Below are 17,856 nucleotides of genomic sequence, written 5' to 3' on the forward strand. Positions count from 1 at the left end.
GGGTCTGGGCAGAAAAACACAAAACGGGAATCAGGGTGCCGGCTTTAAATTGCTTCACTGAACATTATTCCTTCTTTGGTCTAGAGCTACTGCTGGTGCCAGTCCATGAACCATTTGCTGTTATCCTATGATGTCGTTAAGTAGAGAAATCTAGAGTAGGCATTTAAAAACATTTTAGCAATTTGCCATTGTCACAGGATCCAAGCACGTGGTCAGTGGACTGACCTCATCGAAGAGCACATAAACCATTGTGCACGCTGTTCAGTGCACATGCATGTGTCTTGCCATGTGAATAGGACTCCATATTAGTCCTCAAAAGTTTGGAAATGAAATACCGAAGCAAGAATTGCTCCTTCATCTAAGATAGTCTGAGAAGCAACAGCAGTGGAACCCAAAATGCTTTTGCTCTGAGTGCTCTTGTGTTGTTTGAGCCCGTCTTCCTCCATCATCTGCCTCTATCACGCTTACCTAGAACAAGGGACACAGTAGGCACTCAGTAAATCTTTGCTGAAAGAAGACAGAGCAGAACAAAACTGCTCTCCCAAGAGAGAAGCCACATTCTTTCCCTAATGATACCCTGCAGAAAAAGAATCCTTATGTTCCCCAAGGAGTTGAAGTTGCGTACATGAAGAAAATATGATAGGAAATAAATTATAAGCTGTCATTCTTCCCTGAATGTCTCCTAGAACATGGAATAAGTAGAGTAACATTAAATAGCTGTTCCTCACTGTGGAAGTCGTGAGCTTTCGGATGGTTTGTATTTCAGTGTACAGACCACATGAATTAACAAGTCATAGTAACAAATGTGGTCCAGTTTCAGGGCAGAAAAACCACCCTGCAGTAGAGCAGTCACAGGTATAATAATACTAACAGTGGGAAGAAAGTTATTTAATCTTCAGAATAAGATTTTGTAAGTGAAAGAAAAAAAGATACAGTAGTGTACTCTGTGCCCAGTTTTTCCCTTCCTGTCATCTCTTTCTACCTTCCCTGAGGATCCAGGATTAGTAAAATCCACTCTTTGAAGGAATCTCACATCTTTTCTTTAAAAAGTGGGCTTGTGAATGGTCACCTTTAGCTCTCAGGACTCCAGGCTGCCTGAGGACCAACCAACCTTAGTAGGACTCTGCCCTCCCCCACCCCAACCTTACCGCCCAAGCCTGGCCCCAGAAGAGCCCACGCCACACTCCCAGCATGCCTTGCAGCTGCCCTGACACTGTGTAGCACGTCTGACATGAACGAGCTGCCGAGGGGACAGCGTGGCTCCAAGTCACCAGCTATCTCACTTATCAGAGAAAGGGATTTTACCGCAGGACAACTTCTCAGGGTCTGAAGCCAGTCCCTGCTTAAGACAGACCGTCTTCCTTCCTTCCTTCCTTCCTTCCTTCCTTCTTTCCTTCCTCCCTTCCTCCCTCCCTCCCTCCCTTCCTTCCTCCCTTCCTCCCTCCCTCCCTCCCTTCCTTCCTCCCTTCCTCCCTCCCTCCCTTCCTCCCTTCCTCCCTCCCTCCCTTCCTTCCTTCCCTCCTTCCTTCCTTCTTTCCTTCCTTCCTTCCTTCCCTCCTTCTTTACTTCCTTCCTCCCTCCCTTCCTTCCTTCCTTCCTCCCTTCCTTCCTTCCTTCCTCCCTTCCTTCCTTCCTTCCTTCCTCCCTTCCTCCCTTCCTTCCCCCCTCCCTCCCTTCCTTCCTTCCCTCCTTCCTTCCTCCCTCCCTTCCTTCCTCCCTCCCTTCCTTCCTTCCTTCCTTCCCTTCCTTCCTTCTTTTCTTTCTTTCTTTCTTTGACTTTTTAAAATTGAATAGAATCAGAAATATTATCTTCCAATAGCAAGAGAAGAAGAAAAATTGATAATGCCTCACACCATTGATGAAATCAGCAGTAGGTCGTGTAAGGGTCCGTGTGGGAGAGTGACACCTGGTTTGTGTTTATCCACAACTGTTAAGTAAACTAGAAATTTCTGGAAACAATTTTGCTTTTTAACGTCCTCTCAGAATAACACAGGCTGTTTGCCCTACATCATGAAGAGAAAGACAAAAAAAAAATTTGTTCTACTTACCATGCATGGGGCACTAAGGGGATAAAGGAACTTGTCCATAGTATGTGGGCCCAGAAAATACACAAGTGCTGAAGTCTGATATGACCTTTGTCTCCACAAATAAAAAAACTGATAACCCTAGGTGTCACCGCCACATTTTTTAAACACATATATCACAAAGGGCTCAGCTTAGTAACTATTTTCAAGTACAAATGAATTTCATGAAGTGGAAGAGAAGAAATAGAATCATACCATGTACACATAAAGAGAGGGAGAATTGGGGGTAAAAGGGCTTTGGTTACCCCTAGTGTTCTCCATCAATATCTACCAATAAACATTCCCTACACCAATGCCCTGACTCCCATATGGGAGTTTTACGGTTACTGATAGTAGCATGATTATGGTAACCATTTGTAGAGCGCTTCTATGTACCAGGCATGGGCTAAGCCCTTTATGTTAGTGGATTTTTAAAAACCTCTGCAATAGCCCTAAGAGATAAGTGTTTTTATTATTCCATTTTATAAGTAAGGAAACAACTCACTCAGATTGTGTGTCTCATAAGTGGCCAAGCTAGTCTAGGAACCAGGTCTAACTTCTCAGCTTTAACAATCACACTGGCCTTTAGGGGTCTGTTTATTTGTTTGTTTTTGCTTTTGTCTTAAAAGTTTAAAAAGAGAGGTTCTTTTGCTCCTTGGCTAGAAAGGTTCCAGACCACTTTTTGTCCTCAAAGGCACATAAGCCATCAGAGAGGCTAGAAACTGGCCACAGCGCTATCACTGAAAGGTAATAATTAATGAAAAAGGTGTCATTTAAAGAGGTCAGTGACTCAAAGCGTATGTTTCTCTTGGATCAACTTTCCTAACACTCTTTAAATAATGTGTTGCTATCAGCACAGACCAAAAAGAATGCAAACAGACCTGAACAGTTTAAACCTCTGGGAAGAAAAATACGAAAATAAAGCTGTTCTTGTAGCCTTAAACAACGACTTACACTTCTTTTTCTGCGATAATAATTGTGATAATTACCACTTATTGTGGGACTTTTTTTTATACCAAGCAAAGTGCTTATCTTTAATCTCCAAAGATTGGAACTGTCTCGGTTTTACAACTGAAGAGGTTCTATCACTGTATAGGATCTTAGGAAGACTTTCCCTCCATGAAATTGAGTATATTCAAAATACTTGGTGGTCCAGTGGTTAGGACTCTGCACTTCAGCCTTGGTGGTCCAATGGTTAGGACTCTGCACTTCCACTGCCGGGAGCCCAGGTTCGATCCCTAGTCCTGGAACTAAGATCCAGCAAACTGCACAGTGCGGCCCAAAACAAAACAAACAAAATCCAAAATACACAACAGAAGTAACAGGAAAAACAGCACAGATTGCTGCACACTTCCAAGGGATCTATACAAAAATATCCTCTAACAAGTCACAAACAGTGGAGGAACAGCGCCCCCTATGGTGTGGTACGTTGTCATTGGTGGACGCGCGGCAATTAAGACACAGGTCCACGCTCCATTTGAAAATCGGCTAATTGTGGGCTGAACACCTTTGGTGTAACCTGTAAAATACTCTCTACAAAGACTTGGAAAGGGGACTTGTACCTTCTTGGGGCTGCAATGGTACTGCCAAGGGTCATGCCTGGCTGTGATTCTGGAGCGTTCCTTCAACCTTCTTTGTGGGTAGCAAACCCGAAACTCCCCAGAAAGTTCAAGGGTCAAGGTTGGGCATCCTGACCTCAAATCCAGGAACCCCAGCACCAGGATATCTCTCCCCAGCAACGTCGCCTGGTATGAGTTATTTAACTTCTCTGGACCCAGGTCTCATTGACATACTTCCTGGCAACATGGCATGAAAATAATGCTAGCCATTTGTACAAATGGCACTGAGCTCCTTAGAAGATCACATGAACTAGCTGGGTTATTTTGAAGGTGGAAATGGACTTGGTAAGGAAGAGAGATTATAGCCGCCGGTAAACCATAGGTTTCCTCCATTCTGTGACCCTCGTTTCTCTGCATCCTTAAAGACTTTGCTAGAGCTTAAGTTTTTTATTTCTACTTATGAGAATGCTTTTCTCAGAGTTTATTGATAATTCCTGCCCTCACTCACCTTTGTAGAGCAGAGATTGGGCCCTGCCAATGGATAGTCAGTCACCTTGTGGCTTGAACCTGTCCGTCCGAAGAGTGACTGTAAGAGGCACTTTTAAAATCATTTAGAGTGAGGGTTGGTGCAAAGCCGGCATGCCTGCGTGTCACTTCCTGCCAGTCCACCAACACATGGAGCCCCTGTGACAGGTGACCTGTTGACATTGGCAGTTCATTTCTTATCAGTCTCTGAGACTGAGCATTTCTGCTTCCTATTGATAGCAACTTGCACCTTTAGGATTTTCTTAAACATCCCTCTCCCTTTCCTCTGTGTTCTCTCTTCCCTCTCTTTTTCTTCATCTCCTCACTTTTTTATTCTCTCCTCTTTTCTCTCTCTTTTCCTTTCCACTTTTCTTCTCAACATTATACTCAACCACTATGTCAATAAATCCAGTAAGTGACCATGAAAAGACCAATTCCAGCTGCAAAATGGCAGCTCAGCCTCAGCTTGGAAAACACTAGGGAAAACGAACTCAAGTCATCAAAGGCTCAAGAAGAGATACTAGAAAGATGGGATTTCACGTGAGATGTATATTACAGTGAAAATTCTGCTATTAAAAAAAAAGAATCTTTTAAATTTTTTTCCTTGGTATAGTCAGAATAATTTATACCAAATGCCAAGAAATTATATATAATTAGTCCGGGTGATATATAATTTCCATTTGATTATATATATTAAAGTGATTAAGCAACTTCAGTTTTTCACTGGTAAATATCTGCCTTCTTTGTTCCATTCTGGGTCTGTAATGACTGTTTGTATCAAGCGTAGGACTCGTTCGGAACCAACAGGAGCAAAGGTTTGAATGCCTTCATCAAGCTCTGTTGACTGATGTCTGTGAATCTGGGAGATAACGTGAAGTCAGCTATATGGGAGGAAAAAACTGAAGGGAGATTTACATCCAATCTAAAACCATTATGTAATTTTTGCATTACTTCCATAAGAAAGTTGAGTAAAACAGTGTAACTGGAAAGCCATATTTATAGAGAAGTTATTCAATAAAGTATCTGACATCACCAATATTTTTAGTATTGCTTAGAATAAAATGAAATTTTTGACATTTCAGTTTTTAATTACTGACTTCTGTTTACTTTTTGTACAGTACTTCTCTATGTTTATTACCACATATTTATAGCAGTTTTTCTTTTTTCCAATTAGAGGATAGGTTTCATCCTTTATCTTTGCAGGTAGCTGATCCAAGACATTTTTATGTAAATGGATTAATTAATTGGTAGCCTTCATTTGAAACTTAAAAAGAATGTAATCCTTTTTGAGAGGCATTAACTGTTTTTTCGTAAACAATTCTTAAGCACCTTGTCACACAATTAGAAATTGTTTGACAGCGGTAATCATAATAAAATGCATTACCCCTTACCACATCACCTTTTTTTCAAGGTGATTAAAAGAACCCATTCATTAAAAGGCTGTGTAGCAATTTTGCTTGTAAAAATCATGTTTTGGGGAAACTTGCTGGTACATATTCACAAAACTTTGGAACAAATGACATCACAAGTTCAATTTCCTATACAGCCTTTGTGAGTAGGCATCTAGCTACAAAAATGTACTGAATTTGGGGAAACGCAGCTACACCTGGCTTTCTTTGAGAGCCCTTAAGCCCCTCTGCCTTCCAGCCCTATGATTTATGCAAATCAGAAAGCTCTGGCGGTCTCTACTTCCTGGCCGGGCCAGCATAATCCACTTCCTTCGGGTTCATGTGACCATGCAAATTTGAGCCCTCCTGAATAGTCCCAGAGGGGCTGTGCCTCTCATTATTCCTGCCCCATTCTCTGCGCAGTGCAAGCATTCAGACTATGAATGGACAAGGGTTTAATTGCTCACCACATCTGTCAGATCAGATACGACTCGAGAATGAAGAGAATCCCAGACAAGCCCAGTCGTTTCTTTGCAGTGTTCCTCAGGGCCGAGGTCATCCAGCTCTGTCTTCTAGGGAATATTTTCCACTCCTTGTTTCATGACCCTTCTGGAAAACAAGGACTCCAGCTTTTGGAGATCCATTACTGGGCCTTTCACATTGTGTGTGGCCTTTACAAATGTTAATTAATCTTCCTAATGATGCACTGAGCCTCAGGGAGCCCTTTATTCCCCCAGGGCTTCTGATGACCAATATGAATGCCAGAAAGTTTTCCTTACTGTTTCCTGACCTACAGGCTCCTCTCTCTGTGTGCTTTGCCTCTTCCCCCTCCCCGCAAAATGTCTCCCACATGACAGATTGACTACTCACATTACCAGGTCAGCCAGAGTTTGACATAGTAAAGGCGGATGGTCCAAGTAGAGGATACACCTACATGGAATAGGGTTCTTGCAGATTAAACATTCCCAAGGCCAGCAGCCCAGGCCCTCCAAGGAAAATGCACATACTAACAGGTAGGAAGGAGGGTATCTGCTGGGAGCCCAAGAGACGAGTACCCTCCATGAAGGGGCACTAGCATGCCCTCTCTCTCTGTGTTTCTATTCTTTGGGTTTAAGAGGAGGTTCTGGGCATGTGCAACTCAGGAATATAAGGTTCCATGGATTGCCATTGTGTTTGGGGGGTCCTGTTTTTGTTTTGTTTGTTTTTCCTTTTATCTTTTTTTCAAATGAAGTAGAATTCACAGAACATAAAATTAACCATTTTCAAGAGCATCATTCAGTGCCATTCAGCACATTCACGACGCTCTGCAACCATCACCTCTATCTAGTTGCAAACATTTTCATCACTCAAAAAGAAATCCCTGGGCTTCCCTGGTGGCGCAGTGGTTGAGAATCTGCCTGCCAATGCAGGGGACACGGGTTCGAGCCCTGGTCTGGGAAGATCCCACATGCCGCGGAGCAACTGGGCCCGTGAACCACAATTGCTGAGCCTGCGCGTCTGGAGCCTGTGCTCCGCAACAAGAGAGGCCGCGATAGTGAGAGGCCCGCGCACCGCGATGAAGAGTGGTGCCCGCTCGCCGCAACTAGAGAAAGCCCTCGCACAGAAACGAAGACCCAACACAGCCATAATAAATAAATAAATAAATAAATAAATAAAAGAAGTCCCTGCACCCATTAAGTAGTTACTCCCCCCCACCCCATCCTCTGTCTCTGGATTTACCTGCTCTGGATATTTCATATATATAGAATCTTACCATATGTGATCTTTTATGACTGGCTTCTTTCATTTAGAATAACGTCTTTGAGGTTTGCCATAGCGTTTTACTGTGGCATTTTCTGGGGGTTTGTGTGTGTTTATCATTCTTACCCCATCACAATTATTCTTCACATGTTCTCTGTCTTGGATAATGGCATTACCCTCTAAGGAAGCCTGAGAATCAGCATGGACCCATGTCTTCTCTCACTCCTGTAGTCTTTAGGAGTGTTCTTTAGGTTCTGTCGATTGCACATCTGAAATACCTCAGGTCACTTCTCATTTATGCTCTTACATCTCCTGCCCCTTTTCAGAGACCATTCATTCCCCAGCTGGTCTTTCTCAAGCACAGATCCTCCTGACCCGGTCACTGCCCAGCTCAACTCTTGACTGGTTCCTCCCCACCTTCCAAACTGGGTTCAAGCTCCTTCCCCTGCTGGCCCAGGCCCTCTGCAATCTGTCCTCCCCTCCCACTGCCCTCAGTCCCATCCCTACCTGCTACACCACGTCTATCCGACTGCATTAGACTGCTCGTGGGTCTCTGACCAGGGCGCACACTCCCTCTGCTGTGCCTTTCTGTGTCCCATTCCCTCCCTAAAATGTCTTCCTTCCCACCATCCCACCCCTGCTTCCCACTGCAGGAATCCATCCCTCTTTCTCCCTCTCTTGCGTTTTACCTTCTCACCTTCCCTGATCTGCGAGTCAGAATGAATTCCTCCTTTCTAATCCCATGGCTTTTCCTTCTCCAAAGAAAAAACTATGGGCCTGTAAGGAGCCAGAGAGAGAGAAACCAGTCTGATGAAAGTAACAAGGACTAACATTTAAAATTATTTTCATCTCCTATTGAATTCAAAGTTACAATGGTTTACCAGTTTCAATTAGCAGAAAATGCAACTTTGCTTTTTTTTTTTCCTCCTCAGATTATGTTCTTCATTACAAACCTCAAGAGTTTTATATGCAGTTGCCAAAAATCTTTTTGACAAATTGCACAGGATGCATTTTGGGATTGTGTGATAGAGTTGATTGAATTTAGGCCAAGTTCTGTACCCTGATATCTCTCAAAACAAAAATACAGATGTAGGGCTACTCAAAAATTTATCTATTTATTTTATCCCAGCCCTCCAAATTCATTGTCTTTAAGAATAATCTACTGGATTCTTTTTAAATTAAATGCCAAATAAACGATGCAAATAAAACAATTTTGTTTGCCGAGAAGTAACTGAAAATCTGCAAGTAATTACAAATTGGCAAGCTCTGAACCTACAAATAGCTGAAACCCTCTGCTGATGCGTTGTTTACAGCAGGGTTCAAACTGGTTTCCTTACACCAGCCATCCACAAGTTATTAATCAATACTTTGCCAAGTTCTATACCTCACCTTCAAAAAATGGTAATAAACATTTAATTTTCAATATGGGCTTCATAAATAAAGCTTTTAAAAACTAGCGGAGGAGGTGTAATTGGTTAGAACACACAAAGTCTGTTCTTGAGTTAATGTGAGTTGGCTTTGGATTTAAGTACCCTGTTCTTCCTTGACTGCTCAGGAATCCTGCAACTCAGTTGAAATTAATATCTGCCGGTCTGGTCACTGAGTCCCCTATAGCACTCCACTGATATAATACAAGACCTTTTTAATTGTAATTCTGGAGAAAAGCAACATATTTGTGGGCCACAGAGAGACAGGGATCAACTAATTTGATTTGCTATTGCTACAAGCAGGTAAAGCCGAATTTACAAATGACTCCATTCTGAGTGGTAGTTTAAACACACACACACACGCACACACACACATTCTGATGCTTCCATACCTCTCAGACTCCATCTCCTACTGTTCTTTCTCTCCCAACTGACCTACATTCACTCTTGTTCAGTCTCTGCCCCTGTTGCTCTGTTCCTGGAATGTTCTTCCTCTAAATCTTCACTTGGCTGGCTCCTTCTTTTCCTTCAGGTTTCAGTTTAATGTCAGTCTTCAAAAAGGCTTTCCCTGTCCACCTTCCCTGATATCTTGTACTTTATTCTCTTTCTCTGTTTATTTACTTGATAATTGTGAGATGCCTCCACTGGATTGTAAGCTATACAAGGACAGAAACCTTGTTTATCTTGTTCTCTACTCTAACCCTGGTCCCTGGAATAGTGCCTTGCACGTGGTAAGTTCTCAGTAAGTACTGGATAGATGGATGGATGGATGGGTGTTTAGGTGAATGGTTAGATGGGTGGGTAGGTAGATGGATGGATGGCTAGATTAGAGGGATGAATGAAGGAATAGTTACGTTGGTTGGAACAAGCAGCAGAGTGAAGACAGAAATTGAATGCTAGGAAGGACATGATTCTAAAAGCATCTTCTTTGATAAGAAACCAAAACCTCTTCTGAATTCCAAAATTAGAGACTTCTTTCCAAACTGGGGTGCATTCAGAGGTAAGAGATGGTGAGAAATACTACGCAACAAATACTCTTCAACTTTCACAAGGGCTGTTCTGTAGAAGAATCATTAGACCTATCTCTGTGGCCCCAAAGGCTTGACCCAGGACCAGTGGGTGGAGATTACTAGAATGCATATTGTGGCTTAAAATGAGAACACTTTCTCACGGAGAGAGCTGCCCTGAATGGAAAATTAGTAGTGAGATGATGTTGGTGGAAGGATTTATATACAAAGTACCTGGCTACTTAGCAAGGGTGCTTATCACAGGGGATATAGGCATCAAATGTGCTGTGGTTCTAGATGACTTGTCTAGGCTCTTACTACCCTGAAGCTCTGTAGTTCTGTAATGATCAAAGGAGAAGCCTGCTCAATAGTTGACAATTATTTTTAAAGGGAGAAATTCCAATGAGATTTGGATTATTCATTTTGTCCCATAAGGAGATAGCTAAAAAATGATTTTGAACTGAAAAAAGATGTTCCTGGCAAAATAATAAGGCTGAATTCTGAAAGTCTCTTCCCCATCTTCTGTTCCCTGGGATGCCTGGGACAGGGCATGCAGTATTTTAGGTACATTGTGAGCGAGAAGCCTGCATTCCCAGGAGGTGGCAGGGATGGCCTGTAAGGTCTCAATCCAACTCTGTGATCTTAGGGCAAAGCCTCTATGTGTGAAACGCAGTAGTACCTCCAAAATAGAACAAGAGCACTCCATCCATGTGAAGATGACTGTCAAGGTCACTGAGACCTACAGTGATCTGGCAAATTAAAGCTGTCTGTGGCTGCCTTTCCTTTCAGGACGTACTTTAGGAGATCAAAGAAAAAAAATTTTTTTTTTATAAATTGATGATTTTCTGTTGCTGAGTCATTTTTCTTGCAGTTCTTTTTGTTTTTCCTATTTATTGTTGGTTTGATGCCTGAGCCATAGCATTGTTGCCTTCCAGCTGGTGTGAAGGAGAGAGCCGAAGATGCAGGTCTGTGCCCTGGTGGGCAGCTCTAGGCATGGCCATGAGGCCCTCCTGCAAGTCCTTCAACGTCCAGAGATCAAGATGAATATTCTGGTCGGTTAATGAAGTTTGGGTTTGTCACTGCACCACAATCCAATTGTTTCCCTTGCCAATTCCTGGGGTGAACAGAATGCTGAGAGTGGAGTATGGGAAGGGAGTTTAGATTTCTCACCTGGTTTCTAGCCAGGCTGATACATTGTCCTACGCAGGAGGCCTCAGTCAAGCCGCAAGTAATGTAGACTAGTCACTGGCAGAGCATCCAGGATGTTCTCTCTGCCTGCACTTCCCTTCATCCGGGTAGAGCTCACTCACCTGGCAAGGCTCAGCTTAAATCTTAGCTTCTCTTGGGAGCTCTCCCAAGCCCTCATTTGGAATAACCATTCTTCCCTCTGGGCCTCCTCGCTGACTTCTGTCTCCCCTTCAGTTCATGGTATAAATTATACGGTGCCGAAGTGGCTCTCCTCTGAGGCCGTGAGATCCTTGAGGGCAGGCATTGTGTTTCCTTTTTCTTTATATCTCCAGAATACAGTGCCCTTCCTGGCACATAATAGGTCCTCAGTGAATGCCTGACATATTGGGAAAAAATGACTAGACACCTGAAATATTAAAGGAATTAATATTTTGTGGGTGGAGAGTAATAAAGAAATGCAAAGTTCTATGTGAAACTCATCTTTTCTCCCCAATACAACCTGATTAAACAGTGACAGTTTCTTCCTCTCTTGAGCCACCTGGATCTTAATGGTTATTTTCTTACAAGGTTGTTGAGTTTACAAGATGACAGAACTGTATTTACCTTGGACTTGGGGCTGTCCTCTATTAAGGAGCTTTCAGCAAAGCCTAAGAGTCAAGTTCTGGCATTGCGGGCTAAAAGCCAGTGGGGAAACCCTGGGGGAAAAACCCTCGTGGGTAAGAAATACTTTGTCATCTGGTCCCTGAGTCTTATGGACTTAAGCAGTGACCTAGCTGAGTGATCCCACAGTGAGGCCTCAACATGTTCCAAGGCCTTAACTTGCTCTAAATGGGCTCCGGATTCCCAGTGATGCACACAGCCCCTCAGGGTCAGGGGCCACCATGCTGCCAGTCAGGCAGGGCAGGTGGAATGTTGCACAGCTGCGCCTCTGGTTGCATTTCCCAACACCTCCCTATCCCACAATGACTGGTCGTTGGCATGCTATTTCTGCCACCTTGTCATCTCAATGGCTTGTCTGGGGTCTCAATGGCTGTATATGCGGAGTGCCTGTCCCCAGCCCTTTTTTCTCAGGACAAGCTCGACTTCACTTCCTCTGGCCTTATCAAACCCCTTGTTTCCAAAGCTGTTAGCCACTTGGGGAGTTGAACTCGACTTCTCCATCCCAGCATCCTCCCGGCTGAAAGTAATGAGAAAAACAGTTGACCATGGTGAGATGTCCAGCCTTCCCATTCTCCCCCATCTACCATGACTTAGAGGGATAAGCCTGGAGAATTTTGTCAGCTGCATCTCGTACTGTTGGTGGTTATTTGGCCATCTCTGATTCGAGCTCAGCTTAAAGAAACATATGGCCCCAGATTCTGCAGTGCTACAGATTTGGAACTTTCCCATGTTAAAAGACTTAACAGATGAAATATGGTTTTCTATACCTCTTTTCATTGACCGTCAAAATAACAAGTGGTGTCTTGTCTTTCAACAGAGACACTCTTTTTACTCAGTTATTCAATGAAGAATGTGCTGTTGTCTTTGCTGTAGATTTTTATTTTATTTGTAAATTGTGCGTGCTGCGTGCTATGGAATACTGAAAAGCTATACACCCTGGCTTGTTAGCTGACACACAGTATGTGTGATTACAAATTGTTTGAATAACAGTGGACTATTGAACTGCCATCCAGATGTGTGTGGAGTTAACTGTGGGAATGTCCACAAAAGAGGATTATCTTTCTGGTTGCTGGGTCCAAGCCCCCCAGAAAGTGGAAACATAAGCGTGGAAGCTACTCAAATAGAACAGTAGCTACAAATGGCTCTTCAGAAGCAAAATTAATCATTTTTTTAAATTACACATTGCAGTTAAGACTGAATTTGTTCTTCTAAAGTAAATCAGGCAAAGAAAATACCAAACAACAACAAAACAAGTTGCGGCTTTGAATGGCCTTTGCAAATGGTTTAGTCATTTTATGTTTTTAATTGTCTACAAATTCAGAACATTGTAGACTCAAGATAAGACCCTGACCATCCCAAGTCTCTGAGCTAACTTCTTGTGTACTTTATCTGTGTTTCTGGCACTTCCTTCCATCTTGTCTGCTGCACCGGATACCACAATCATACAGCAGTTGGCGTTCGTAGTCCTGGCCAGGGGAAAACAATACAGAAATCCCTTGTGAACATTTCCTTTAAAATATTTGAACCACAGTGAGATACTACTTCACACCCAGTAGAATGGCTAAAATAAAAAAGACAGACAATAACAAGTGTCGACAAAGATGTGGAGATATCAAACCCTCACCCACTGTTTATGACAAAGTAAAATGGCATAGCCACTTTGTCAAACAGTTGGACAGTTCCTTACAATGTTCAACATGGAGCTGCCATACAAACCAGCATTTCCACTCCTAGGTATATGTATCCAAGAGGAATGACAATATAGGTTCACATAAAAACTTGCACATGTATGTTCAGAGCAGCATTATTCATAATAGTCAAACAGCAGAAACAACCCGATGTCCATCAACGGATGAATGGATAAATAAAATGGCAGTTTATTATTTGGCCATAAAAAGGAATGAAATACTAATACAACCTGGATGAACCTTGAAAACATGCTGTGAAAGAAGCCAGACTCAAAAGACTGTGTATTATATGAATGCATTTGTATGAAATGTCCAGAATAGGCAGATCTATAGAGATAGAAAGTAGATTAGTGGTTGCCTAGAGCTGGAGGGGTTGAGGGAAAATGGAGGGTGACTGCTAATGGGAATGGGTTTTCTTTTTGGAGTGATGAAAATTTTCTAAAGTTGATTGTGATGATGGTTGTACAACTTGGTGAATATACTAAAAACCATTGAATTTTAAACCTTAAATGGGTAAATTGCATGGTATATGAATTATACCTCAGTTAAGCTGTTTAAAAATGAAGGCAAAATAAAGACAGTTTCAGGTAAAAAATTTTAAAGGTATTTCAAGGTGATTTTTTTTTTTAGAGAATCATGCCTCAAATTAGGAAGTCTTCAAAAACCACATATCTGGACTTTTTTGGCAGCATGAAAAGAAGGGGAAATGGTTTTAAATTTAGTAGCTTATGTCCTTTTTTCCCCCCTGGAATGAAATATCTGTTACTTGTTCAACAATGTCAATGCTTTCTATCTCCACTTGGAATCTACAACAGTAAGTTGGCACCCAGCCAGCACATACCTAGCTCTACCTTCGTGCAATAAAGCTCCCTTTAGCAATGCGTATTGAAATATATCATTTTGAACCTATTTTAAATTCTGTAGCAAGCAAGTCAAAAAAAAAAAATGTAAATCATGAAACATCAACCAAGTCAGAGGAAACAAAGAAACGAACAGGAAATCCTCTCTAGATTCTGTTCTCACTCCACTTTCTATAGTTTAATCTAAAGAAAAATGTGGAATTTCCTGCAGAGTGATTAATAGGCCAGTGTGGTGACACACAGGAACTCTGAGCTTGACCTTGCAGGTAAAGGCTAACTGGTATGTTAAGTTGATTACACAATTTCCTCTAAATAAGTTGACAAGTGGTTTGCTCAGTTGCCTTGACTTTTGCCCTTATAAATGCACACTTATAAATGACTTGCTTTTTCAGCTAAAGCAATCCTTATTTTAGATGTGACATGTGTTAAGTAAACAGACTGATAGGGAACCCAGCTTCCTAGCCTTCATAGCCAGGTCAGATTAGCAGAGTTGCTAGGGGACATGAGTTGGGGCAGCCTGAAACTTGGCTTTGAGATATGACTGTATTCATAGAGCATGAGAAACCCAAAACTGTTTTCATCCTTCCGGTATGGTGAAGTAGACTGGTGGATTTGAGTAGATGGTTCCACAAGTGGCTCAAAATATTCCAGTAGAGGTGCTGAATGGTTTGCATGGAATGACAATAGGTTTATCTCTAGTGTTTATCTCTAGTTCAGGTCTCCTTTCGGGATGTCACGTCTGTAAGAAAATACAGCCTCTGGTGCTTTGTCCAAAAATATCATGGAGAAAAGGTTTCTGGTCAGCATTTCTGTTCTATTATCATTTTCATAGGAAGAAAATGTAGTCCTTTTATAGTCAAGAGGATATAGTTTATTGAGATATTTTTATTTACAGATGTACTACTTCCTTCTATTTAAGGGGAAAGTTAACAAAAAGCCACTATAAGGAACAGGAAATGTTACTTCAGATGATAGATCAAAATGATGTTTAGGAAAATAACTGGTTATTTGTAGATTTATAAGTCAAGCACCTTTATTGAACTTAATATATCCTGATTTGATAAGAGAAAAGAACTTCGCTAACATTGTTGATTTAGCTGGAATCTATTTGTGTGTGTGTGTGTGTGGTGTGTGTGACTCTTCCTGAATGAGTTAAACATTTGGAAAATGAATTGATTTTTATTTGTATATACAAAGAGAATGCCATTTATGCTTTCCAGGTCTAGAATATGACAAGCCTTGAGCTCATCTGGAAAACAGAACATTATTAGGACTCAGAGGTTAAATTTACCATCCCACCATCAAATCCATGAATGTCCCTCTGAAACAATGTGCAGACCCATTATAAATCATCTTCCTTCACATTAGCTCTTACATAAGATGAAACTCGCCAGCCTGGAAATGTGTACTACTTGCCACAGATGTCTCTCTTAGACATCTTTTTGTTTATTTCATTATTTCATCCATAAGTATCTGCAACAAAAGGATTGCCATCCATCTTCCGGCTGGCTGTATGCTTGGGCAAAGGACTGGGGCTAATCTGTCCTGCCATGTGGCTTCCCCTTGAAAGCTGTCAATACTCAATAACCATTAACTATTAATAACAGCATCCTCAATGCATGTGTCTGAGCCATGTCACTTCCGCCCCAGCTAGCCAGAGCCCAGTTAGACGTACTCATGAGATTTTTCACACTCAACTCTCTCTGCTTGTGGAAAGTTAGGATCTCCTGAGGTTTGGCTTTCAACTCAGCATGGTAAACCCAAGATTGATGAATTTCCCACCACAAAGGACCAGTCAGAGAAGTTTCTGCTGCCTCTCAATTTTCTCTCTCAAGAGAGTACCCTTTAAAATTAAAGGATAAATACTTCTGTTATATACATTTTAATCAAATATTTCAGAAATTAAAAAATAGGACATAATAAGTGGACACCCTTCATAATAAATGAACACCCCTCTTCCCAGCACAAGCTTAAGAATTAATATTTTACAAATACAAATGAAGTCCCCGTTCCACCTCAGGAGAAGTTTACAAGACCAAGTGCACAGTACCTTGAAGAAATCCACATGAAATATTTTGAGCTGTCCTGTGAGAGGAGGAGAGATGACATGCTTCTGGAGAAAAAATGCACTTTTCTCTTGTTGGTTTGAGTTTTTTATATTCCAAATATTTCAACCATAAGAAATTGCCGATATTCAGTTATTTTCAAACCTCAAAGGTGACAGTTTTCTATGGTTAGCCTCAGAGCAGAGAGACAGATATCCATTGCACATTACAAGAGGAAACCAAAATCCAGGTCACATCTTCTCTTGTCTAGATCGTTAGCTTAGACTCAGAATTGGCTTCCCTGCCTCAGTTCTCAGCCCCTTCCAATTCAGCCTCCACGCTCTTGCCACAAGCATATGTATATCAGATCGAGAATCAAGACAGGGAAGCTGTCTCGATTATATAATATATATATAGTGGAATTCTTACTACAAGCCAGCTACCTTGCAGAGGCTGCCACTTTACATAACTCATCTCATTTCATCCTCACAGGAAACTATGAGACATCCAGGGGCAGATCCAAGTTTTGTGGAATCCAAATTTGGGACCTTGATGAGGGGAGGTTAAATTCAAAATTAGTTAATATTTGTTTAGGTTAAGAAAAGAAAGTACAACAAAATTTTAAAGGCAGTTAAATACTACAGACACCTCAAAGTTTAGAAAAATCACAGTTTTATTAATTAACCACTTGACATACATTTATAATACTTTTTTCCCCTATATTTTTGGCTGCATATTCTTTGGTCATTTCTTCATCTAACAAGTATTTCATAATATCATTTTCTATGACAAGAATAGAAGGATGCTCAGTCTTTCCTCTAACGTGGTTGAGCAAACTTCTTTTTAAATTATGGAGAGTATTTTTTTTTTTCCTGCGGTACGCGGGCCTCTCACTGTTGTGGCCTCTCCCGTTGCGGAGCACAGGCTCCGGACGCGCAGGCTCAGTGGCCATGGCTCACAGGCCTAGCCACTCCGCGGCATGTGGGATCTTCCCGGACCGGGGCACGAACCCGTATCCCCTGCATCGGCAGGCGGACTCCCAACCACTGCGCCACCAGGGAAGCCCCTATGGAGAGTATTTTTAAATCCTCTTTTTTGCTTCATAGTTCAACATTAGTAATAATCATGTAAGTTTTTAAGATCGTCGTCAAATGGAAACATCTCACTTTTTTCCCAGATGTGGAGCTGTGAGATTTGGAATTTTTTCCACACACTTAGCTTCTGGCTCCGTGCATTTCTTTCTGTACCTCCCACATGCCTCTGGAGCCGGTTGCTCTAAGGCATGTTCATTATGACAATATGACCTCTGGCCCTGGCCCTTCATGTCCCAACACTAGATGAGTTGGCCGTTTCCAGCCCAGGACAGCTAGCAATAACCTACCCAAACATGGAAATGACTGTATAACATGTAAGCATATCCCACTGCATCCAAAGTAAATTATCCCTAACTCAGCTTTTCCCCATGGCCACCCCAATGCTACCCAACACAAGGGAGAGTCAGAGTAGAAAGAGACGGTCGTCCTAAAGGATTGCAGTTAATATGTCTTATGTTTACAAATTGTACAAAATATTTGACCAAGTGAACATATTTCTAGGGCCTCTCCCAGGGCCTTGGAAGGAACCCAAACAAGTGAGAGACTGACCCTGAAGGCTGGATGGGAGCTGAGAAGCTGCATTTGCTTTTGCAAACTTGAGCAAGGTCACTT

The 17,856-nt window shown here is 41.9% G+C and overlaps 1 protein-coding gene across 2 annotated transcripts in view; it reads left to right on the top strand.

Annotated features, from left to right (window-relative positions):
• The window catches only part of VTI1A (vesicle transport through interaction with t-SNAREs 1A), a gene marked incomplete at its 5' end in the record, with an annotated part of 359,894 nt that overhangs the window by 265,033 nt on the left and 77,005 nt on the right, over positions 1-17,856 (top strand). The gene's annotated exons all lie outside the window — the stretch shown is intronic.

The sequence above is a fragment of the Hyperoodon ampullatus genome (genome assembly GCF_949752795.1).
Source record: "Hyperoodon ampullatus genome assembly, chromosome: 1".
Taxonomy (NCBI): domain Eukaryota; kingdom Metazoa; phylum Chordata; class Mammalia; order Artiodactyla; family Ziphiidae; genus Hyperoodon; species Hyperoodon ampullatus.